Below are 25,250 nucleotides of genomic sequence, written 5' to 3' on the forward strand. Positions count from 1 at the left end.
CATTACTTTTTAAAATGACATCAGAGGATTATAGTTGGTAACAATTTTTGCATAAAATTCTGTATGTTGTATCAGAATAAACCAAATGATGCTGAATCATTCTGTTTTTACATACTACATAACAGCATCATAAATCAGGCTTTTCATATTTCACTATGGACTACATCTTTAAAAGAATCAGGTACAATCACGTATATAAGAATACTTACCTGACTTCTTAGGAATTTAGTTTGTCTAAGTAACACTTTATTAATATTCCAGAAGTCTACTAAAGCATTTGAATTTATGGTTGGAAAAATTAAGATAATGGTAGTAGAAATGTAGAAAGGTAGTAATAAGTACATTAATATTTACTGAAACTCTTGGGAATATTTATTATAATAGGAAAAATTTTATAATATGTATGTATATTATATAAGTATAATACATAATTATAAACTCATTAATAATGAGTAAAAATACAGTAAGTTTATAAAACTATGAGTTGGTATGTCAATTTTAATTATACTCACTAGAATTGCAGTGATTCAAATTATTTTGTTAATACATTATTGAGAAAACAGATGTGAAATAAAGACAGTGAGAGTATAATAGGGAGAGAATTTTTTGAAAGTAGAAAGCTGCCAGGGTGTAGGATCAGCTAAAGAAAGCTTCTAATTGTCATGTGGATAAAAGGTATTTCAATAAAGAAAGGCTTGCACAGACAAGCTGGGAAGATGTACATTATACTTTCACAATATCGAATAAGAAAATATGAAGGTATTCCATTAAGAAGAGATCAACATAGAGAGAGAACCATTATATGCAAAAATATGTTTAAACAACAGAGGATATCTTCACGTTAGCAGGATTTAGGCAACACTTCTAAGATTGCTATACAATATTTCTGTAGTATTCTATATATTTTGTTCAGTAAGCATGCAAGTTTGAAATACCTCCTCTAAGGAGTTGGCCAGACAAGGGTTGGGGGGAGATATTTAGCAGAGTAATGCAAAGATGGGATGTTTAGATGCAAAAGCACAGAACATTAACTGGGGAATTACTAATAATGTGAGGCTGCAGGTTTCTGACAAAGTATGTTTTTCTAACACTAGCTGTACTTAATGTTAGTGGAAATATCACACACACACATACACACACGTCCCATAATCAAACAAGTGAGGAAATGTTTGCTTAAACAAAGTTAAACAGGTTATTTCCAGACTTCTTGCAGTAAGACAGTTATATGCATTGTGATTCTCTAAGACAGTAGGTCTCAAACTTGAGTGTTTATCAGCATCACTGGGAAGGCTTGCTTAACTACAGACTGGTAGGCTTCACCCCCAGGGTTTGTTTCAGTGGGCCTAGGGGGAAGCTTGAGAATTTGCATATATAACAAAGTCTCAAGTAATCCTGGTGCTGCTGGTTCAGGGACCAGTTTGACAACTAACTACTGCTCTGAAAGCTAACAACGGAACATCAGTCAATCAAATGTACTTGAACTCGATAGAGCCTGCTACTTCCCTCCTATTCCCCACATCCCATCTTGCAAAACTTTCCACAGAGGGAGTGTTCCTCTGTCCATACTTTGGGCATCAAAAGGCTAGAGAGATGCAGGGGTCAAATCCTGAAGGATCTTGTATATCACATTAAGGAATTTGCATTTAAACTAAATTTGATGAGGATTATTGCAAGATTTTAAACATGGGAGTACTTAATTACACTGGTGTTTTTTTTTTTTAAAAAACGATTTGTTAGTAGCAGGAAGCTTAATAAATTTAAACTTATGAAATAGTTAATAAAGGAAATTGACAGATTTATGAGAATACTTATGAAAGAGTTAATAAGTAAAATTAATAGAACTCATTACATAAATGGGAAGAAAGGAGAGGGAGAAATGCAGTGGAGCTATCCAGAAGGGATTAGATAAACTGGTCTTTAGTTTAAAAAGTACTCTGGACTAGTGATGTAGCTTCAAGAATTCCAGGATCTATGTGATAGCTGAAATTTTGGAGTAAATAAGATTACTCAGAGAGAGGGAGAATACATGACCAGAGGCAAAGCCTTGAGGAAAAACTCTAAAAGAGAGTAATTTTAAGAAAGAGAGGCATAGATGGGGGAGTGAGACCCCTGTTGAAATGGGAGAAAATGGGGTACAGAGTCTATGTACAGAGGCTACGAGGATTAGCCTCAAAACATAAATGAAGACGGCTTCCTTGGAGTCACGTGATAGTCTTGCAGCTGAGTCTAGTAGATGGTAAGAAAGGACAGCTAGGAATTTCTATCCTGAAAGAGAAGGAGGAATCAGTCGTGAAAGTCTGAAATGAGGAGTAAAGTCTTAAGTCGGACTGCTACTGGCACTGCCAGGTAGACCAGGAGCTGTGTTGAGGGTGGGTCCCTGCACTTAGAGTGACACAGCTTTGGAGCACTGGAGCATTGTGAGTTCTCTCCAGGACGGGATTTAGAAGGCAAGGATCCAGGTCGATATGCTACTGGAGCACAGTGAGAGCAGGAAGAGATTTCAGTGTTTGACAAGAATGAGCGAAGTCCTGGAACAAATATATATTTTGGTCCAGAGGAAAGGAGGAGAGAAATAGGAGGGAAGGTAGAGGGGTAGATCTAGAACAAGAAGGGAGTAAGAGAGGCAGGACAGCAGATTGTGGTGGGTGGATATTTGTGTTTAGACATTCAGACCATGGCAGTGCGGAGCAGAAACAGAGATGAGGTGAAGGGCTCGAGAGCTGAGGTCTAGAAGAGCTAAGGAAAGTGATTCATCAGGGAAGATAACGAAGCTGGAATCTCTCTGAAAAGAACTTACAGACTTTGTGTATAAGCAGGTGACTGATGCAATGTGCAGCAAGATGGTTCTCTATAAGGCAGGTAAGTGATGATTATATTTATATAATGGAATACTACTCAGTGATAAAAAAGAATAAAATAATGCCATTTGCAGCAACATGGATGGACCTGCAGATTGTCATTCCAAGTGAAGTAAGCCAGAAAAAGAAAAATACCATATGATATCACTTATACATGGAATTTAAAATTTAAAAAAGAAAAAAGGAGGAAACTAATGAACTCATCTACAAAAGAAACAGACTCACAGACATAGTAAACAATCTTATGGCTACTGGGGAATATGGGTGGGAAGGGATAAATTGGGGAGTTTGAGATTTGCAAATGTTAAGCACTATATATAAAAATAGATAAAAAACAAAATTTTTCTTTATAGCACAGGGAACTATAGTCAATATCTTGTAGTAACCTTTAATGAGAAAGAACATGAAAATGAATATATGTATATATATGCATAACTGTGACATTATGCTGTACACCAGAAATTGACACAGTATAACTGACTATACTTCAATTAAAAAAAAGTTTTGGCAACAAGGTTTATAGACAGTGGGCATCTGGAAAAATCAGGACAGCATGGTAAATCAGGACACAAAAGAAAATGAAACAGAGGTAAGACTGCATATTTAAAAAGAAATAAGCTTTAAAACATAATCAAAAAAGGCTGGCAAGATAAATTAACACTAAACAATTAACTAGATAGCTCTTGTATATCAGATTTGCGACTTCCTGACTCTTGAGTTGTCTGTGTATATTCTCATAGTTTGGAGATAAGGAAATCTTAGCCCTAGCAGTTCACAGGTTAGAAAAGTTGAAACTCCATTAATGGCTTTGGAAGCAGAACATAAAGTTTCAGATGCTCAGGGGACTTGAGATCTTTGTGGGGAGCAGTGTGGAGTTTATCAGCGAGGAAAAGGGAGGGCATTCATACTGCCTTACACTTGGGCAGGATTAGAAAGAATTTCTCTAGGTACCCTTTCCCTAGCCCGGGGCAACCAGGTGGAACATTTTTTACATCAGTGGAGCCCCTCTTCTTGTTTCTTTCTCCTAGACACTGTTGCCTTTCCTTTACTAATAGTATTTCCACCACCTCCAAAAGCAGCAACACAGGCATCTTTTCAACTCCTCCTATGGTCAATCCCCACAACAAAACTGTCAGCCTTGAAAAGTGATTATACAAATGAACAATGGCCAAATCAAGTATGACAGAAATCTGACTCACTGTCTCTGGAGCAACCAGTTTGGAGAGCCAAACCACAACCACTGTGACAGCGGGCCAGGATGATCAGGACTTGGTCAATGACTGCCAGCTTCCCTGTATTTCACCTTCTCTTCTAACTCAGAACCAACCAGAGAAAGCCAGCATGCCCCCGAATCAATCACATGCCTTCTTCTCATTACGTGACTCCTAGTTGCCCCAGGCCAACAAACCCCATCACATCAGATCAAAGCCTTCCCTGCTTTTCACTACAAAGCTTTTCCGCTTCCCTGTCTGCCTTTGGGTCTGCCAAAAAGTAATGTTGGCTGCCTTTCTTGTGTTTGCAAGATCTGAATAAATAGCCTCTGTTTAATCTCCTTTGGGTGGTCTTCATTCATTTGCAAATATCAAAGCCAAATATTAAAATCCTCATTTCAGAGATGAAGAAACTGAAGGTTATCATATTTCTGACCTCCTCCTCTTCACTGAAAACAAAACATATAGACCACACTTAGGAAACAAACTTATGGTTACCGGGGGGAAGGGGGTGGGGAGGGATAAATTGGGAGTTTGGAATTTGCAGATACTAACTAATATATAAAAAATAGATAAACAACAAGGTCCTACTGTATAGCACAGGGGACTATACTCAATACCTTGTAATAGCCTAGAATGAAAAATAGTATGAAAAGGAATATATATGTTTGTATAACTGAATCATTATGCTATGTACCAGAAATGAGCACAACATTGTAAATTGACTATCCCAATAAAAAATTTTAAAAAACCCAATATATCCTGGAAATAACCCAACTATCAATAAAAAAAAAAAACAACAACAATCAATCAAAACCTTACAGCTTTGACTTTCCCTTCATATCCTCAGCTCCAAGGCACGCTTATATTATTTATAGACACAGATGACAATTACCTCCCACTAATATTATTGGACTGGTTTTTATTCTGAGTTATATATCCTGAATGAGAAGGAAAGCTTTCAGAAAAAGTTATCAATGCTTATGTAAAATGCCTGCACACTTTCTGGTTCTTCAGAGGTTCACAGCTGCTCACTATTCACATGCAGTTTGAGAGCTAAAGGCACAATGAGGGTTTGGGTCTAAGTGAATTTCCATTTGTTTTTCCCCAGTTTTAGAGCTTTCTTAACTGACATTGTTTTACCATCAGTATCCAATGTCCCAACAGTTCCTACTAATGTTACTAGTTAATCCTTACAGTTCATATTACCCCAGTCCCTTCATCTGCTTCTCCCAATTAGTTGGTTTAATTCCATTCCGTTCTGGGCAGTAGGGACAAGCAGACATGGACACAACAGGATAACCAGGGAGTGCAGTTCCCAATGCTTCACAGACTCCCTACACTGCTAACCCAAACAAAAAACCATTAAAAGGATACTACGGTATCCAGAATGGATGACTTTGCTAAAATTGCTTATATTAGTTATTCCGGAAGGCTAAATCCTTGTTTGACTTTTAACACTTAAGCAAAATGATGTGAGTCTCTGTCAAGGTGTGAAGAGGTAGATAGGAAGTTAAAAAAAAGAAAAAAAGAAAGCAAGCAGGGTGTAAAAATACTTCATGGAGGCTTGCACCTAGAACAGGAAGGAAATAAATGAGGAGAAAGGGTTGTTAAGATGTATTAACTTCATTGAGAAGCTTGGTCACCGCACCGGAGAATTCTACAATTCTTTGTCATCTCAGACAAAGGCAGTCAACTGGATTCTGGGGTCTTTTATTTGGACTAAAATCAAGGAGACTGTCCAGGGCCACAGTAAGAGAGGAAGATATACAGAAGTTTAAATCAGTGCCTAAGTCAGTGCACATCCTTTTTGCTCACATCTTAACAGCCAAGAGCTCAGAGACCTACCCACACTGCCATACCTCTTTCCTTTGTTCGAGTCACAGAGCGGTACTGAAAAGGCCACAGAAACATTTATTGCATTTTCTGCATTCTACAGTTGAGGGAACTGAGCCTGACATAGTTTAAAGTACTTCCAAGGTCACATAAGGTCACAAAAGTCAGAAAACCCAGACCCTGAAAATAGAATGTTCTTGAGAGAGCCCACTTCACTCTACCTCCCTTCTAAAGTTGAAAATTACTCAAGTTAAATGCAGAAAACAGTTGAATTCTGTTTGCTAAAGCATAAAGCAAATTAAGTTATTGATCAACAGGGTTGATGACCCCTCCTCCTAATTAAAAAGTTTGAAAGCCATTGCTAATGGAAGCATTAGTATTTTTAATTGATGACCCAATTCTCTTCACATATTTTAAGACCTAATATAAACAGGGCATCCCTTTTAGGGTAGTGCCAACATATCCCATTACTGGTTTTTTTTTTGTTTTTTTTTTTTGCCTTTGGCAAAGTTCTGTTCATCTCTTATTAGATCATTTTCAACTTTATCACTTTTTATCTACCTACTTCAAAGGTTTTTTTTCTCCACTATTAATCTTTAATGCCACTGTCAAAAATGCTTTCTTCACCATTGAATTTTACTGACATACAGAAAGTCACTTAAACTTTGGCCATGAATGAGATTCAGGGAAGTTAGGCTGAATAAGGCTTGGTGCCTGGATTCTCCAATAAGCTGGGTGGCAATCATACACATTATGAATAGCCCTTAGTATTCTGGCCACGCCATGAATCAATCTGAGTTTACTTTCATCATGGATAAAGCTGTGCCACTTTTGTCTTTCTGGGGTAGCTGGGGCAGAGTCTATGTTCCAATTGCCATAATTTATTGTATAAGTGGCTTTTAAAATCTACAGCAGAAGTGCCTTGGGACAATGTGAATTGCAACTTATACAGAGAACCCTAAAGAAACACACCAAGCAGTGAAATTTGAAACTATATTCAAAGCTGCCACTGACTAGCGTTTTTCTGAGCCTGGTCCATGGATTATCTACATCAGGATCACCTAGGTTGCTTATCAGAAATGCATACACTTGATTTTATAGTCCCTAAAGAAGATCTACTAAATCAAGATAACTATACAACACTGTAAACTGACTATGCTTCAATTTAAAAAAATAACAAGAGCTATGGCCTGGGTGTCTGGACTTACATGTACAGCTCTGCTCTTGTAAAATCCTCAGAATCCTTACAGGAAGGGTTCGCTACTAACATGTCATTAAGTCAGGTAAAAATGGGCTTTTTTTTTTTTTTTTTTTAAGAAAGAGTGATATAGTTCCTCCTGGTTGCCAATACAAGTCATAGTACATTTTACACAGTATATGCTATATTTTGCATTCTGTCCTGATAACAAAAGACTTCTGTTTCATTTTTACACCTGACAGATTTCCAACTACACAGCTGTCTAATTTTAAGAGGAGGTGGAATATCTTATGGGATATTTATGTGGTGCCCCTTCCAGATCATGACAGACTGCTATACTGATCCCTCTGTAAAATATTGCTTTTTAAATTAAGAGTCTCTAGGAAATTACTGTTATTCAAATAACTTAATTTGCTTTTGCTAATTGAGAAGAAAAAACTGAGCAAATAGTGGTCTTAAGAGAATTATTAGAAACTAAAAATATGCTAATCTGGTTATAAAAAATAAGGAATTTCCATATATTAGAATATTTTATTTTTATTACAGCGGAACAATCAAAGAATCTTGACTGGGTCCTTTCAGCTTTAGTAAGTCTGAGATACCCTGACATTTAGATTGCCAAAACTGCATTTCAAAGTTTGTACACCCTTTAGTGGTCTTTAAAAGCACTAAATGGTTCCCTGAATTTGAATTGACTGTATATAGTTGATGATTTATACATAACTCTATACACTGCCATAACTTCGAATGTTGATTTTAAATATACAAGTTACTTAACATGAATAAAAGAAAAATGAAATTGTGAAGTATGAAATAAAAGAAAAATAATAATTGAACACGGAATCAGAAACTCATTCTGTTCTCAGCTTACATTAATTTATCCAAACTTGGGCAAGGAATTAATTTCTTCGAATTTGGATTCCTAATATGGAAATCAGAATATACACAATAATTCTATTTTTCTGATAATTTTTAGCAAGTTTATAGGTGGAATATCTTTGATTATGTTTATTACCATAACAGGTGAATACTCACCTTTAATTAAATTTACAGTAAATACTCAGCCTAATTGACCAGGTTCTTGTTTGAATCCCAAAAGAGATGAGTAAGAAAGTTTCTTGAATATAAAATATTACTATTTTAATGAATAAACTAATATTTTTTTCCAAGATAACAGCCCCAGCTAAGCTTCCAGATGACAGCTGGTGGCACTCTGTAGCCCTGTGTGTCTGCCATCTTGGAAGAGGACCCTCCAGCCCCAGGCGAGCCACTTCAACCAGTGCTGCATGGAGTGGAGATGCACCACACCTGCTGGGCCCTGCCCAAGCTGCAGGTGCAGATTCATCAGCGAAATAAACTACTGCCTTCTTCCAGCTGTTGAGGTATGGTGGTGTTCATTACAGAGCAATCAGATAACCAGAACAACTATACCTCTCAGCCTCCTTGGCAGTTAGCTGTGGAAATATGACTGAGTTCTAGCCAACGGACTGTGAGCAGAAGAGCTGCAGCCTGTAAACCTCCCACGGACAACCTTCTGTGCCCTTTTCCCTTCCAGTTTTCTAGGCAAAAGTACAGACATTTTAGTAGCGTGTTTAAGAGGGTAGAATCACAAGATAGAAGGGCCCTGGTTCTCTAAATTACTGCTTGGAGGAGTGAAGCAGGGGCTTGCGGTTGACAGTGCCACATCTCCTCAGCCTACCTGATTTCAGTGCAACTCTGGTAAGTAATTCTACGTATGTTGCCAGGGTCTCACATCAGGCACTTGCTGCAGCCTCTGTCTGATCTGATGTCTGGGCTTTTTATAAAGTCACCGAAGGCCATTCTGTCACATTCAGGTGTGGCCCAGACGTGCTGAGGAGTCAACAGCTCAGCCTCCCTGGATTAGTCTCCTAGGGCTGCTGTAAGAAATTACCACAGACTTGGTGGCTTAAAACAACAGAAATATACTCTCTCACAGCTCCGGAACTGAGAAGTCCAGAATCAAGATGTTGGCCGGGTTGGTTCATCCCACGGCTGTGAGGGGAATTTCTTCCATGCCTCTCTCCTAACGTCTGATGACTGCGGTGACACTCAATGTTCTTTGGTTTGTGGATGCTTGACTCCAATCTCTGCCTCTGCATTCACATGGCCTTCTTCTGTGTGTCAGTGTGTCTTCTCTTCTGCCTCTTATAAGAGCACCTGTCACTGGATGTAGGGCCTGCTGTAATCTCTAGACACTTAGCTACATTTGTCCTTATTCTGTATGATGCCACATTCTGAGGTTCTGGGTAGACTTATTGTTTGGAGAGACACCATTTAACCCACCACACTCCCCATCATCCACTGGGTCAGTTCTGAGGTGTGTGCCATGTAATTTCCCAGCGGGCTTCCAAAGGAACAGAGCCTCAGTTGACCACAGAGATAACCAGCCCATTATGCACCCTTGAGTGCTTTTCTGTCTTCTTTATCTCATTTTCCCTACCCAACTCAACTTATCTCCCCTGGAATCATGTCTCAAATAAACTACCTACAAGTTCTTTTAAGTTCTGCTTCTGGAGAACTCCAACTGCAACAGGAAAATCCACTTGAGTATCAGCAACATCCTTGTTCACAGACTGTACATGAGTGAGAAGAAAACGTATCACTCATATTGGAGTTTATTTGTTTTAGCATCTGGTTTGACCCATAGTAAGACAACCTCGTTGCATTGAACTTTATAAAATTTAAACTCTCCATTGTTTTTTCTATGTTTCACATGCATCCACGTTTTTCTTCTGTTTCTGTCATCGTTATCTTCTCAAAACCCCTTCTGTCCTAAAGGAGTCTTGAAATACTGTGAGAAAGCCTTACATTTTCTCTTCTTAAGCTCAGCCACTCTTGGATGTTTTAAGGCAAGTGATTTTTAGATATTTTATCCTTGAAATTGACATAAATACTTTCTCTCCAATCCTTAAGTTCCTACAGGTATACTCATCCATGGAAAAGGAATACAATTTTTCTGAAAGGAAGCAGTTATTACTGGGTACAGTGCTGCAGCAATTTGAAATAAACTCAGTGTCTCTTTTCAGTGGATTAAGAATCATCTTAAAGATGAGAAATAATAAAGTCTCTCACTCCAAATACAAAAGACCCATGGAGATGAAATAGTCAGAGGAAATAAAATGTAATTGAAAAAAAGAGAAATCTCACTGCTAAGGGGATGCATTTGTTTGCTATTGATTTGTAACAAATTGCCACAATTTTAGCAGCTTTCAACAACACGCATTTATTGTCCCATAGCTTCCAAGGGTCAGGAGTCGAAGCACAGCAATAATGGGGTACTCTGCTTAGTGTCCCACAGACCTACAATCAAGGTGTTGACCAGGGCTCGGATCTCATCCGAGTCTCAGAGTCCTTGTGCAAGCCTGCATGGTTGTTGGCAGAGTTAATTTCCTTGTATCTGTAGAATCCATGGCTGCTTCATTTTCCAATCTCTCTTACTTAGAAAAGGCCCAAGCTTCTCTTTAAAGGGTTTAGCTGATTAGGTTAGGCCTACCCAGTGTAGTATCTCTTTTCATTAATTCAAAGTCAACCTGATCAGGAACCTTGATTACATCTGTAAAACCCTTTACCTTTGACATGTAATCTAATCATGGGTTTAGTTTTTATTTTTGGTTTATGGTTTCTGTCATATTCTATTGGCTAAAAGTTAAGTCACAGGTTCTGTCCACAGTTAAGAAAAAAGCATTAGACAAGAGCATGACTCACTGAGAGTTATCTTAGAATTCTGCTAACCTCTGCAGGGTAAATGTTATTTTAATAGTTTATTCAGGAGGGAAATGATATCAAAGACCCTAAGCTTGTCTTCTGAATAAGCCTCTCAGTTGACAGAGCTGTGATACTGGAAGGTTTGCAATTGTCATTTGCAAAATATACACCATTTTGGAAATGGAAAATAGCTTGGCATTTCCTAGTAAAGTAAATTATGTACAAATTCTATAATGTCACGTACAGGCATATATCCTAGAGAAACCATTCCATTTATTCACCAGAAGACATATGCAGAAATGTTTAGAGAAGCACTGTTTATAGTAGCCACACTTCCCCAAACTGGAAATACCCCAATTCTCCATCATCCACAGAACATATAAATTGGACTGATATAATGCAATTTCCACAGAGCAGTGAAAATGAGTGGCCAACTGTGTAGTGGATGCTATGGTATTCTGCTCAGATTCTCTCTTTAGGGCCAACACAAACCCCCTGCTTCCGGTAATATTGGCTTATAGTTGTGCCCTCCACTGGGAATTGCCCTCAGAGGCAAGAAACTGATTCACCCAAGATTTCTCCCTCTTCCAGGAGGCAGCACCAATGACTGGCTCATGATCTCATACTCAAGTTCCACTGCTGTGCCTCAACTGGGGACTGTTTGAAGGGCCATCTCAGCTCCAGACCTCCCTGTAGGATTGACTGAGGTCCTGATAGAGTCATATGCAAGTCAGCTTCCCCCTCTGCCTGATCCGACTTTATCACTTCTGTACAGGTATCTCTCCAGAGCTGTGCTGTCCAATAAAAACCCATTAGCTACTAATAGATAATTAAATTTATATTTAAATTAAATTAATTCAAGCACTCAAAGTCCTATGTGGCTAGTGGCCTTGACTACTATATAAGGCAGGGTAGATAGAGAACACGTTCACCATCCCATAAAGTTCTAACAGGCAGCCCTGCTTCAGAGCACCCTTAGGTGAAATGTCCACATGCAATCAACTGTCCACCTGAGAATCTATTTTCAGGGAACTTGAGCTAAACAGACTGTTACACACCCCGGTACCGATGAATCTCAAACATAATGCTGAGGTAACAGATCATGACGCAGAAGAATATATTCAGTATGATTCTGTGTATACCAATTTTAAAGCAAGTAAAAGTAGCTATTAACTAATTCAGAGAAATGCTTATATGTGGTAAAACTACAAGGGAGAGTAAAGTGATCATTAACAGAAGCTTCACAACAGTGGCTGTTTCTGGGAATCAAATGCTATCAGGGTAACCTCTTTCTAAATCTGGGCTACAACTGCTTAAGTGTTCATTTCATTATTATTTCTTTAAACACGAATTTTCACTATTGTTTACTTAGAATATTTTTCAAAATAAAAAAAAATTTAAATACTCTGGGCTCTTAAGGAGAAGGAGATTGATTCTTTTTGTATTATTAGCTGACGGCAGGTTATCAATGAGATAGAACCCCTTGATACGACACATCATCATTATTAAGGAGTCTTTCAAACAAAATTGTAGTGACGCCATGGACAAATCCTGCAAGTTCAATAATTACATAGGGAAATCAGATTAGAGACATCAAACAGAACGGTAAGATCTGTAATTTAATTACATCACACTAAAACTTTCTATATATAATAAGCCGTCTTCTCCACAATAGGCTAGGGAACCAAGAACTGCTGATAAGCCTCTGACCAGGCAAAAAAGCTTTGAGATAAGTTGGGTATGTTTATTCAGTCTGGGAACTTAACAGGCACTGTACTGATGGCAAGGATGAGGAATGTGGAGATCATGTGTTCAACCAGACCTAAGAGCTCCCATTCTATACATTTCCTTCCAATGCTTGATCATTATTACAAATAGGAAAATTAATGATTACAGTGAAAATTTACATTTTAATAAAGACTGGAGTTAGAATTTTTAAGCTTATGTCAGTGTGATTTAAATTTTTTTTTAAAGTTTTTTTATACCTATGAGAAATTTTGATGCTTCCACTTTATCCAGATACTAAGGTGAGAGTGGGTTACTACAGGCCAAAAAGCTGGAAACAGTCCCTGCAATGTGGCTTGTAAATGGAAATCCATAAATAGAAACTTGACAAGATAGCCGTTTAGAAATCAGAATAATTCAACTGGAACACACCAAATTCCTGTTTTGCCAGAAGTAAATTGAAAGTCAAGATGCAGGCAGGGGCGATTTGAGGAGAATGAGCATGTAGGTATCTGCAGATGCTGTCATGATATGATATAGCTGTCAGACTGCTCACAGTCAGAGTCTGAGAGTGGAAAGGAGCCTTAAAGATCTCAAATTCTATTCTTCTCTAGTAACCAAACTTTATCTGTATGCTCAAACGTCTGTGTTTCATTATACGGTATCTATTGATTTTATGTAGTGAACTAAATTGCTTGAGGGTAATTCGAGGTTCCAAAATTTATGTCAGACTAAGCAAAAATAGACAGTCCCTAGGGCCTTGCTTTTCTAACGGTGACGCTTTCTCAGTGCTGAACAGCGATGCTAAATGGGGTCAGTAAGGAGACTGGGTCCCAGTTCATTTCCATCACTTACTGAATAGGCAAAGCAAGTCACCATGCTGTTTTTGTTTGTTTGTTTTGCTTTACTCAGTGTGTAGAGAGATGGAAGCAGTTAACATGCAACTAAGCAAATACTAAGTATTACAGAAATGCCAAGTGTTAGCTCTAACGCAGTACCACAAGTTAGCAGTGATAATGACACAGAGAAATTCAACAGATACTAAGTAGAACTGATGAGCGCATAAGAAACAAAAGTTGCCTGTTACTTCTTACCACTCTTAGAAACACAGGAGAGTATGGAGTCAGCATAACTGAGGAACCCTGACTAACCAGAGTTTCTAATACAGCCAACTCTCATTTAAAGAAAAATAGTAGAAAATGGTAAGGTGGGTAACTAGAGGAGCAGACAGGCCCTCACATCCTTTCCTTCTCTTTACCTCATCTTTCAGGCATGTGAGTTGACTGATCTGAGTGTCACTTCTCTTCCTCATTTATCCACCCATTAGTGAAGTAATAAATTAGTGACACTGAAATAAACAAAAAATAGAAAAGGTGCATCTAAGACTCTTTCCAACTAGGTAACTCATCTGCAAATAACCAAAAGGAGGCTGTGCTTTCTTCATCCCCTACCTTTAATTTTACAGCTGACAGTACCCATCTAAATTTCCTTCTGGATTTATCAATTCATTTGGTAGACATAAAATTTGTGGTGCATATTTTTAAACTGTACAGCTTCTTATCAATGCCCGAATCATTACTTACAAGTTTATTGTTGCATGGGGAACACTGATCTAAAAAGTCAATTACCAGTTTAGTTGTAAATGTCGCTGTTAGGCTGGATTGCAATGAGCAAGTAAAGAAAGGAAAGGACTTCAGCAAAGGAGGTATTTTTGTTGATGGAGAAAAATCTTCAAACTAACCTTACTCCAAATAACTTCATCTAAAACTACCAACATTAAAATAAAAAGAATGCAATACCCTAACATTCAACTGGTGAACACGAGCATTCAAAATTAAACTCTTCTTTGGCTAAAAATCAATCCTTTAATCCACAAAGTCTATTTCTGTAATTTACGTGTGAACATAAAAACACAAAGGTGTTCAATTTTATCAAGTGTGGTGGCTATACAAAATTAATTACTTTTCTTTGTTTGGAGCTCTGGGAGGCCCTTATAAGGTTTATTAGAAAAAAATAATTCCTTCATGGAGGAGATGATTCTAATGGTTCTTCCCTTATCAACAAACTACAGTAAAAATCAATCTATAGTAGTTTAACAGAGTAATGCCATATCGATTCATTCACCCTCTTGATTTTATGAAATAGATTTCTAAGTCTCAATCATAATAGAAAGGATAATACTAAAAACTACTATTTAATGAGTTCCTATTCTATGTCAGCTACTGAAACAGGAACTGTGCAGTCATGATAGACACTTATCACACTGAATTATTTAATTACAGACCTAGATCTATTCTGGGTAACAAAAGGCCAAATCTCCCTTGCTGAGTGAATTATCTGTATTTAGTGCAGATACCAGGCATTTGGTAGGATCTCATTATATAGTTATTAACAAAAATGAGTTAGGTGTTAGCATAGCCATGTTGTGGGGGTGGGGAGAGGAACTGAAGCTTAGAAAAGTTAAACAACTTGTTTAGGTCTTAAGTGTTTTCTACTGCTTGAACCCAATTTTGTCAGGAGGAGTGAATATTCAAAGCACCAAGAATCACTTCACAGAGGAGCCAATATTTGATTCAATCATAGAAAGAAGGTCTGATATTTGAGAAGCTACCAAGGCAAATGGATAGGGTAAAAGGAAACATGTCTTGATTCCCAGAAGAGCAGAAAGGATGCTTCACAGATCTGTGAACAATCTATTGTGTTGTTCTCAAATAGTCAGTAATGGTGCCCCGATACCATCCATGGTTTCACAGGGGTTCAACAGTATAAGGCAGTGTCAGTGGTGAGAAATTCCTAATTGAAATGCAGGGCTGGGACTAGGGTGAGTCAAGCGAGGTGCCTTGAGTATAAAATTTAAGTGTCAATGCTACACCTGCGCAATTTAGGGAGGTTTATCCTAGCGGACCGTGGTCCTAGCCCAGCTGAAGCGTTTTAGTCCAGTGTGAATTTCAATAGTCAGTCTAAGTTCTAGAGCTGTGCTTTCTAATACGGTAGCCACCAGCCAAATGTGGCTATTTAAATTTAGATGAACCTTAGAACAATTAAAATTTGGTTCCTCAATTGCTTGAGCTACATTAGCTAGAATCTGCTGAATTATTTGCATATTTCCTCTTGGAACTTTTACATATTTGTTTTGAATTCATTCATTCTATCCTTATTTGTTAAGCAGATACCACGGGCAAGGTACTTACACAGGCTGAGGGAAAAAGAAGGGATTCTTAGAAATGAATCAAACCCAAATCCTCCCTCCAAAGGGGCTGTGGTGTAATAGTGAGCAAAGACTTGCAAAAAGTAATAATAAAAAGTGAAAGAAATTCTCCAAAAGGAAATTATTTACTGTTAGATCTGTCAAAATATCTTTATAAAACATATGGTTCTTAAACTGAGCATTTAGGGATAGGGAGGGTTAAGAAATGTGAATACAGCAGCAGGAAGACCTCTGTTTAAAAAAAAAAAAGGCAAAGCAGGAGGAAGAAAGACATGAGCCATCCGTGGGAGGAAATGTTTGGTTTGCTTGGAGTGTAAGGTATGTGGGAGCTGGTATACTTTCTGTTTTGTTGATACCTTGTGTTCTAACTTCAAAGAAACAATTTTGATATAAACAGGTGTTTAATACAGATTTCAAATAATAAGCAGTTTTCATAACATTAACAGCTGATCTTATGCATAATTAAATCCCATGAACTGTAAGCTCCTAAGGTTTGATGATACATAGCTAGTTTTCCCATGAGAAGATAGTCATGTTAGAGCCCAATGATTCCTGACCTAACTGGGTCTTAGAGGACTGTCTTGCTCTGTTTTATGGTGACACTGGGGCCGTTCAGCCCTGAGATGACTGGGTGTATTATAAGTATATAATCGAGGGCTGTCCAAAAATGCTTCAAAGATAGGTTAGCCAAAAATGAAGAAAAAGTCTTCTATGGATTTTCTGTAAAATATCTGTGAGAGCTCAGGCACACTGCCACAGTAAGACACCATCCATTTTCCAGACGATCTTTAATAGAAATATCTCTCAGAGACTTCCTCTTCCCATCAACGCGTCAGACTTGTTTCTTACAGCAAACTGAATTACAGTTACTGCCAGGATTCTGGGTCAAACGGTTAATCATTTTCAAACCAATTAACAGATACTATTCACAATTTAAGGACACAAATGTTATCAAATCAAGATATCAAAAACAACAACAACAAAAAAACTACAGTGACTAGGTATGGGTGTGTGTGTGTCTGTCTTGTGCACATAAATAGATAGAAAATGTTTTCAGACAAGAATGTTTTTTATCCTGGGGATCTGCCTTTGAGACAGAAAATGAATCCCATGGAAAATATAAAGCGGGATTAAAATCCACATCTGTAAAGCCATAAGGGAAATCTGGAAGGGCTAAACCTAAGAACCCTAAGCTGACAGCATCTTTATAATGTTTTGCCGTGTTATGGAACAAAATCTGTTGTACAGCAGGCAGAAAATGCATCAACAAAATTATATGTAGATGAAACATCAGTAATTAATTATGAATAACAGAATAATCATAACAAAAAGATGCTTTTAAAATAAAAACAAGGTCTTTATATCTGTGGGAGAGATTAAAGGGAGCTATTAATAAAAATATGAAATAAAATAACACACATAGGTAATGTCCTAAATCACTTTACTTATATGGAACAATTAAACAAATTCCCCCAGAACATTTTAACTAAAGTGTTGTAAATGTCAGAAAAGTTAGCATAATTCTAAGTATCTTCAAAATGTGGAACTGAAATTAATATATTTTTCTTTCATTATAAAAACCTATGATATTTTTTATAACTGAATTAAGATGAGCATTCCAAGCACTGAGCCTCCTGGAAGGTGAAGTGTAACTGAAGAAGTTCTAAACAATGCTTCTACAATATTCACAGAGATGAACTGCCTCTGGTGGTCAAGGACAGGCAGGGATCCTCAAACATTGGTTACATGATGACTGACCAGAAAGACTCAGACTCTTCTATCAGAAAGCCTGGTCTCCCACGAAGTATAGCTGACATACGGAAAATTATAAATCAACATGGACTTCTAGGTTATCCCAAATTCCTAGGTAATACAAAGTCCATCTTGCAAATATAAGGAATACATTTAGACAAATAAAAAGAAAAGCTATTTCAATGCAGAGCTAAAATCAGAGACCCGCCCTACCCCCAAGGTCCTATGGAGATGAGGGTAAGACTTCAGTGGACTCAGTGAGCTTAGCCTCCAAAGACCAGCCAACCAGAGCGGGGGCCATGGTACAGAGGAAAGGAGCTCGGGGAGGTCCCTGCGTTCACTGAGGTCGGGAACAGAGTAAAGACGGGGAAGGGCTGAGAGGACTATTACAACAGCCCAGGGCTGCAGGTGGATCTGCAGCTCTGCAGACTGGATAGGGAAGAGTGTCACTCTCTGGATGGGATCTTCTCTGCTGGACAAAGAGGGAAAAGGTGTCAAAATTAGAATGATGGTAGGGCTGCACCATCTCAGGGGCTAGATTATTTGCAATTCAATCAGAGCGACTGCTCCAGACACAGTGCTGCAGTAATAACACAAGGAAATGCAGGAGCCTGCATGGTGGTTATGACCCAGTTAGATAGTTCTTACGTCCAGCCAAAAGTGGTCCACAGACGCTACTATTACTCATTCATGGTTTTCTAGTTCACATAACTGACTACTGATCACAGAGGATCAATCACTAGGTAAGTGTGTTACCACCACTTTCTAGACAAATTACATTGAATAAGCTTAAGGTCCATTAAGTCATTTAATGGGGAACACAGTAAGTACAATCAGTCCCATATTACACTTCTAATGTCCCGAGGTGAACATTAGACATAGTACCTCTGTTTCCCATAAAGTTTTTAAACTTTTTATTTAGATTTATATGAGTTTGTTCCCATAAAAATATAATCACTAAACTGAATTCACACTGTCCCTCACTAGAAGTATGAACTATCATCTGCTCAGATTACAAAAGCACCTGCCACTCAAAAGATGAGAGGAACTGAATTTGAATGTAAACAAAATGGCATTAGACCCCATTCGGCTCTCCACACTTAAGGAAAATGAACATTGAACTGGAGTCTTGTTCAAAGACTGAGAAAGTGGGGCTTTCATGGAAGCTGATGCTTCTCCCTCTCACAGTAGCTCTGAGTGTAATTACTCACAAATAAAATATGATTTTTATCTCAAAAGTGGAACTGTTTTCATGCAATTTAATTTTTCTTTTTATTTCAGGTCATTTTTCTGCCTAATGGCTGACTGGCCACCTAATTCCCTTAGGTCTAGCTATGTAATAGATAACATGCCACAGTTTGTAATCTTTCATCAAGATACATGTATTTAGTTTCTCCCATGGATTCTATTTCTTTTCCTTTCCTGTTGCACTCGTTAAGCTAAAAGCTCAGCTCATTTTCTCATGGCTGTGTTCTCCAGTGATATGTAAATGTCAACATGGAGTTTCTAATCAGCATTAAATGACCACAGAATGTACTCTGAGTTGACATAACTTCACACAAAAGTAGGAAACATGAATTTTCATTTGCTTTTATACAAATATATGATTCTTATTGGACATTTTAATAAATTGAAAAGAGCTTGCAATTCCTCCTTACTTTCTATAAACAACAAATGTCTCCAAGATCCCCAAATTGGAAGCCATTATGTAAGAGATAAGACTTTAATCTTTCTGTATGCATTATTCTTACTCAACATATGCCAAAGACCTAAGGCATATTTTTGTAAATAAGTTTTAGCAAGCACAAGTCACAACCTATGAGAAAATTTAACTCAGACAGGTGACCCAAATAGCCTAGTATGTAATTTCCTTGCTTCTAGTCTCATCCCTCCGATTAATTCTCGGTTCTGCAGCTAGCCTTGTCTTTATAAAACACAAATCTGATGCTCCTACTTAAAATTCTTAGGGGCTTCACATTTCCTGCAGGATAAATCCAAACTCCTTTACTTGGCTTACAAAGCATCTGCTTTTCTCTTCAGCCTTAACCGTCACCAGTACTACTTTCACTATCATTAGTATCAGGATTTGTGACACTCCTGACTCTGGATGGAGACTCACGATCAACTGTGCACTGTGGTTGGTCCAAGTGTCTCCAGCCTTCACTCCTGGGAGGAAGCAAACCCTCATATTCCTCTGAGATGTTGCATCTGTGGGACCCACCTTTATCTGTAATACTCTCTCTTTATGTACCCACTCACCCCAGACCAGGGCATTATGTGAGCTTCTGATGTGCTCACAGAACACCCCATCTTTTCTCTCTCAGAGTATTTCCCACACTGCATTGTAACTGCCCCTTTACCTGTATGGATTATGCAGATCAGGGATTCTCAAACGGGAGCATGATTCACAATCACTCATAGGGCTTGTTAAAGCAGCCTGCTGGATCCCACCCTCGGAGTTTCTGATTCAGTAGCTCCTAGTGGGGCTCATGGAAATGCGTTTCTGACAAGCTCCCAGGTGATGTTATTGCTGTGGGCCTATGACTACACTTTGTGAAATCTGCAATAGAAAGTAAACTTTGCAAGCAAAGCTTTGAGTTATTCACCCTGGCAGAACTAGCATCCATCCTAATGCTTTACATACAACAGGAAATATGCAAGTATTTACTGTGTGGAATGGCAAATTGAGAGACTTACAATTAGCCAACATGTAGAGATACTGGTGAAGGAGGTAAAAATTTATCTTTGGCACTTCCCCAGCTCAATACCAACCGCATTTCCTGGTATTTCAGTATCTAGCACTTCCACAACTATGTTTTTACATGGTTAATTGTTCAACATTTAAATTGATTATGAGAATAATCTAGATTGCATACAGATTGAAGAAAGAATCCCCCTGAACCTTTATTCTTAACCATAAAGAATTATATATCTTTGGGCAAAGACCATACTTAGCATAGCCAAGCCTACATGGCTTTTGATGATTACTAAGGAAAGACTGATATTTTAAAAAGATAAGGAAAATGTGTTTTGCACTAAAATGCTACTGTGAACAAAGTGAACTTATATACAAACCACAGAATAGTGTGTCTTCTTTTCCCCTGGTTTTCTCACTGATCATCTCCCCAAGTCACTTTCTTTGGAAAAGTTTACACTTGCTAATTCATCTGTTTTTATAATTTTGGAAGCTACAAGGGTTTTTTTCTTTTTTAATGCACATACTTGATAAAATCTTTTAATTTCTGCTTTGTTTTTTTTTAAGTATCACTGTACAAAGAGCTATATGAAAATATGTAGTATTAAAATTAGGCTTTTTTGTTTTTTTAGAATTTTTTTTAATTAAAATGCTTTTTTTTAAACTTCTTTTTTTAAACACTTTATTTTTTATTTATTTATTATTGTATTATTTAATTATTTTGTTTTGGCAGTGGCAGGGGGAGAAGTAATTAGGTTTATTTTTAGAGGAGATACTGGGGATAGAACCCAGGACCTCATACACGCAAAGCATGCACTCTACCACTTGAGCTATACCCTCCCCCCTAGAATTTTAGATAAGGAGCTTAAAAGAGAAGAAAAAAATCACCTTACTCTTAAAACTGAGCTTAATAACTATTTTCAAATTTAGTATTTCATTAAAACAATTTACAAAATGATATGTTATAGAAACCGTCAGAAAACAAGAATCTTTTTTACAGTGCTTCGTGCAGTCAGACTGAGTAAAAGAGGCAATGAACCAACGACTGTGCTTCAGTGCAGGTGCTATAGCACAGACTCCCGTCCCCAGCAGTACATTCAGTACAAGAAGAACTGCATGTATAGTTGACCCTTGAACAACACAGGGGTTTGGGGCACCTACCCCCTGCATAGTCAAAAATCCTCCTGTAACTTCACAGTCAGCCCTCCTATCCACAGTTTTGCATTCACGGATGAACCAACTGTGGATCCTGTAGTACTGCACTATGTATTTATTGAAAAAGAAATCAGTGTATAAGCGAACCTATTCAGTTTAAACCCGTGTTGTTCAAGGGTCAACTCTGCTGACAGAATTAAAAAAACAAAAACAAAAACAAAGGAAGACCTAAGAACTGACCAAGGTAGTGATCTAGGAAGATCCTGAAATCACCTTCTCTCATGGATACACTGAATCTACAACTATGAATGAAACAATTTTCTCTGAAAAAGACCTGGAAACTGCCAGAACAGCTCCTTCACATTGGCAAAGGAGAAAAAGATCATATTGGGGCAGGTAGGAAAGGCTGGGATACAATCTCACTAAAAACACGATCCCCAGTTCAGTGACCTCAAATCAGGAGGAACTCACAAACCCAGAACTTCTCCCTGAGGGGTGAAGGGTTCGTACCCTGTATCAGGTACCTCAACTTTTAAGACCTGCACCTGAGAGATGAGTCCTCCCAAATATCTGGTTTTGAAAACCAACAGGGCTCAGGTCCATGAGATGCAAAGGACTGCAGCAAATTGAGAAATGACTGTTAAGGACTTTTTCTGTACAGACTCATTCACCCCAAGATCCAGCACATAGGCAGCCTTTGAAAAACATCAAGACTTTATGTCAGAGAGATTCACTTGCTAATCCCAGAATGTCAGGGGACTGCTGGGATATTATCTGGGAATGGAGGTGCTGGCGACTGGCCCTTGCATACTCTCCCCCTCTCTCTTGCTAAAGCCAGTGGGCACCATTTTTTTTTTTAGTGGGTGTCATCTTTATCCTCCAATGGGTGGGGCACCATCTTTGTGCTCTCCCCCTGCCTTGCTAAAGCTGGTGGATACCATCTTTATTTTATTATCCTAGACCCTTATTTTCTCTTACTGAAGGAGGTGCCATCCTTACACTCCTCCGCTACCATGCACCACAGTGCCAATATCTCCCTAAGGGGAACTGTTATACATATCTGGCATCCTGGTTTTTAAGGCTGTAGCCCAGGGGATGTTCCTTGATCACCTGGCTCTGGAGGCCAGGGGAAATTGCATTTGTGGGGCTCGTGGGACTGTACCATTTGGAAAAACAGTTCTTGGCAGGCTACCACTCTTGCACTGCATAGCAAAAATACAAGACTGACACATACCCCCATACTTACACAAGAAAATTGTAGGCAAATACACCTGAACAAAAATTGATGCAAAAACCTCAATAAAATATTAGTAAACTGAATCCAACACTACATTAAAATGATCATACACCACAAACAAGTGGAATTTATTCCAGGGATGCAAGTATGTTTCAATATTCCCAAATCAAACAACATGATATACCACATTAACAAAATAAATGATAAAACTTATCCTATCATCTCAATAGATTAAGAAGAAAACATTTGAAAAACTTCAACATGCATTTATGATAAAAAGCCTCAACAAAGTGGGCATAGAGGGAATGCACCTCACAATGATAAAGGCCATTAACGACAAACCCACAGCTAACATCATACTCAGTGCTGAAAAGCTGAAGGCTTTTTTCCTCTTAGATTAGGAATATGACAAGGATGATCACTCTTACCACTTTTACTCAACATAGTATTGGAAGTTCTAGCAAAACAGGCAAGAAAAAGAAATAAAAGGCATCCAAATTTAAAAGAAGTAAAATTGCACTATTTGCAGATGACATAAAGTTATATATAGAAAACTCTTAAAGACTCCACTAAAACATTGTTAGAATAAATAAATTCAATAAAGCTTCAGGATTCAAAATTAATATACAAAAATCTGTGGCATTTCTGCACACTAATAATGAGCTATCAAAAACAGAAATTTTTAAAACACTCCCATGTAAAACTGTTCAAGAATAAAGTACTTTGAAATAAATTCAGCTAAGAAGGCAAAAGAACTGTATGCTGGAAATCATAACACAGTGATTATAAAGAAATTGAAGAAGACACAAAAAAATGGAAAGATATTGTGTGCTCATGGATTGGAAGAATCAATATTGGTCAAGTGTCCACACTACCCAAAGCAAGCTACAGATTCAATGCAATCTCTATCAAAATTCCAATGGCATTTTTCACAGAAATAGAACAAAGAATCCTAAAATTTATATGGAGTCACAAACAACCCTGAACAGCCAAAGCAATCTTGATTAAAAAAAAAAAAAGAACAAAGCTGGTGGTATCATGGTTCCTGATTTCAAACAATATCATAAAGCTACACTAATCAAAACAGTATGGTACTGACATAAAAACAGACACATACATCAATGGAACAGAGAAGCCAGAAAACAAACCCACACATATATGGTCAGTTAATTTATGACAAAGGAGCAAAGACTATACAATGGGGAAAACACAGTCTTCTCAATAAGAAATGGTGGGAAAACTGGACAGCCACATGCAAAAGAATGAGCCTGGACCAGTATCTTACACCATACACAAATATTAGCCCAAATGAATTAAATATTTGAATCTAAGACCTGAAACCCTAAAATTCCTAGTAGAAAATAAAGGCAATAAGTTTTTTGACATCAGTCTTGGTGAAGATGTTTTGGATTTGACACCAAAGGGAAAGGCAACAAAAGCAAAAATAAACAAATGGGACTATATCAAACTGAAAAGCTTCTGCACAGCAAAGGAAACCATCAACAAAACAAAAAGGCAACCTACTGAATGGGAGAAAATACTTAAAAATCATATACTTGATAAAGGGTTAAAGTCCAAATACAGGCATAGCTTGTAGATACTGCAGGTTCAGTTCCAGACCACCACAATAAAGGGAATATTGCAATAAAGCAAGTCACATAGTTTTTGGTTTCTCAGTGCATATAAGTTGTGTCTACACTACACTGTAGTCTGTAATGTGTGCAATAGCATTGTGTCTAAAAAAGTATATACCTTAATTAATAATACTTTATTCCTAAAAAATGCTAATGCGAGCCTTTGGAGAGCTGTAATCTTTTTGCTGGTAAAGGGTCTCACCTTGAAAAAGTTTGTAATATTGCTAGAATTACCAAAATGCAACACAGAGGCAGGACAAATGTGGTTGGAAAAATAGTGTTGATACAACTTGCTTAATGCACTGTGGCCACAGACCTTCCATTTGTCAAAAAAAAAAAAAGTAACATCTGTGAAGTGCAGTAAAATGAGGTATGCCTGTATGTAAAGAACTCATGTAACTCAATAGCAAAAACAAACAAACAAACAAAGAGTTCTTGAAAAAAATGAGCAGAAGCAGGGAGGGTAATAGCTCAGTGGTGGAGTGCATGCTTAGCATGCAATAGGTCCTGGTTTCAATCCCTAGTACCTCCATTAAAAATTATTTTAAAAATTGGAGAAGATATGAATAGACATTTTTCAAATACATAGAGATGGTCAACAGGTACATGACAGGATGCTCAGCATTACTAATCACTTGGGAAATGAAAATCAAGACAGCAATGAGATCACCTCGTCCCCATTGGTATGGCTGTTATCAAAAAGACAAGATATAACAAGCCTTGGTGCAGGTGTGGAGCAAAGGGAACCTTTGCTTACTGCTGGTGAGAATGTAAATTGGTGTTACCACTATGGAAAACTGTATGGAGTTACCTCAAAAAAATAAGCTAGAATTACCATATGACCCAGCAATTCCACTTATGAGTATTTATCCCTTAGAACCATCAAAAATGCTAATTTGAAAAGCTGTAGGTACACCCATGTTCACTGCAGCATTAGCTACAATTGTCAAGATTGGAAACAACCTAAACACCCATCAGTGGATGAAGGGATAAAGAAGATATGAGAGAGATATAT

The 25,250-nt window shown here is 37.8% G+C and overlaps 1 protein-coding gene across 5 annotated transcripts in view; it reads right to left on the minus strand.

The window, feature by feature from the left end:
- Window positions 1-25,250, minus strand: part of UNC13C (unc-13 homolog C) — a 599,855-nt gene that overhangs the window by 179,468 nt on the left and 395,137 nt on the right. The gene's annotated exons all lie outside the window — the stretch shown is intronic.

This window comes from Camelus dromedarius, chromosome 5, assembly GCF_036321535.1.
Source record: "Camelus dromedarius isolate mCamDro1 chromosome 5, mCamDro1.pat, whole genome shotgun sequence".
NCBI lineage: Eukaryota > Metazoa > Chordata > Mammalia > Artiodactyla > Camelidae > Camelus > Camelus dromedarius.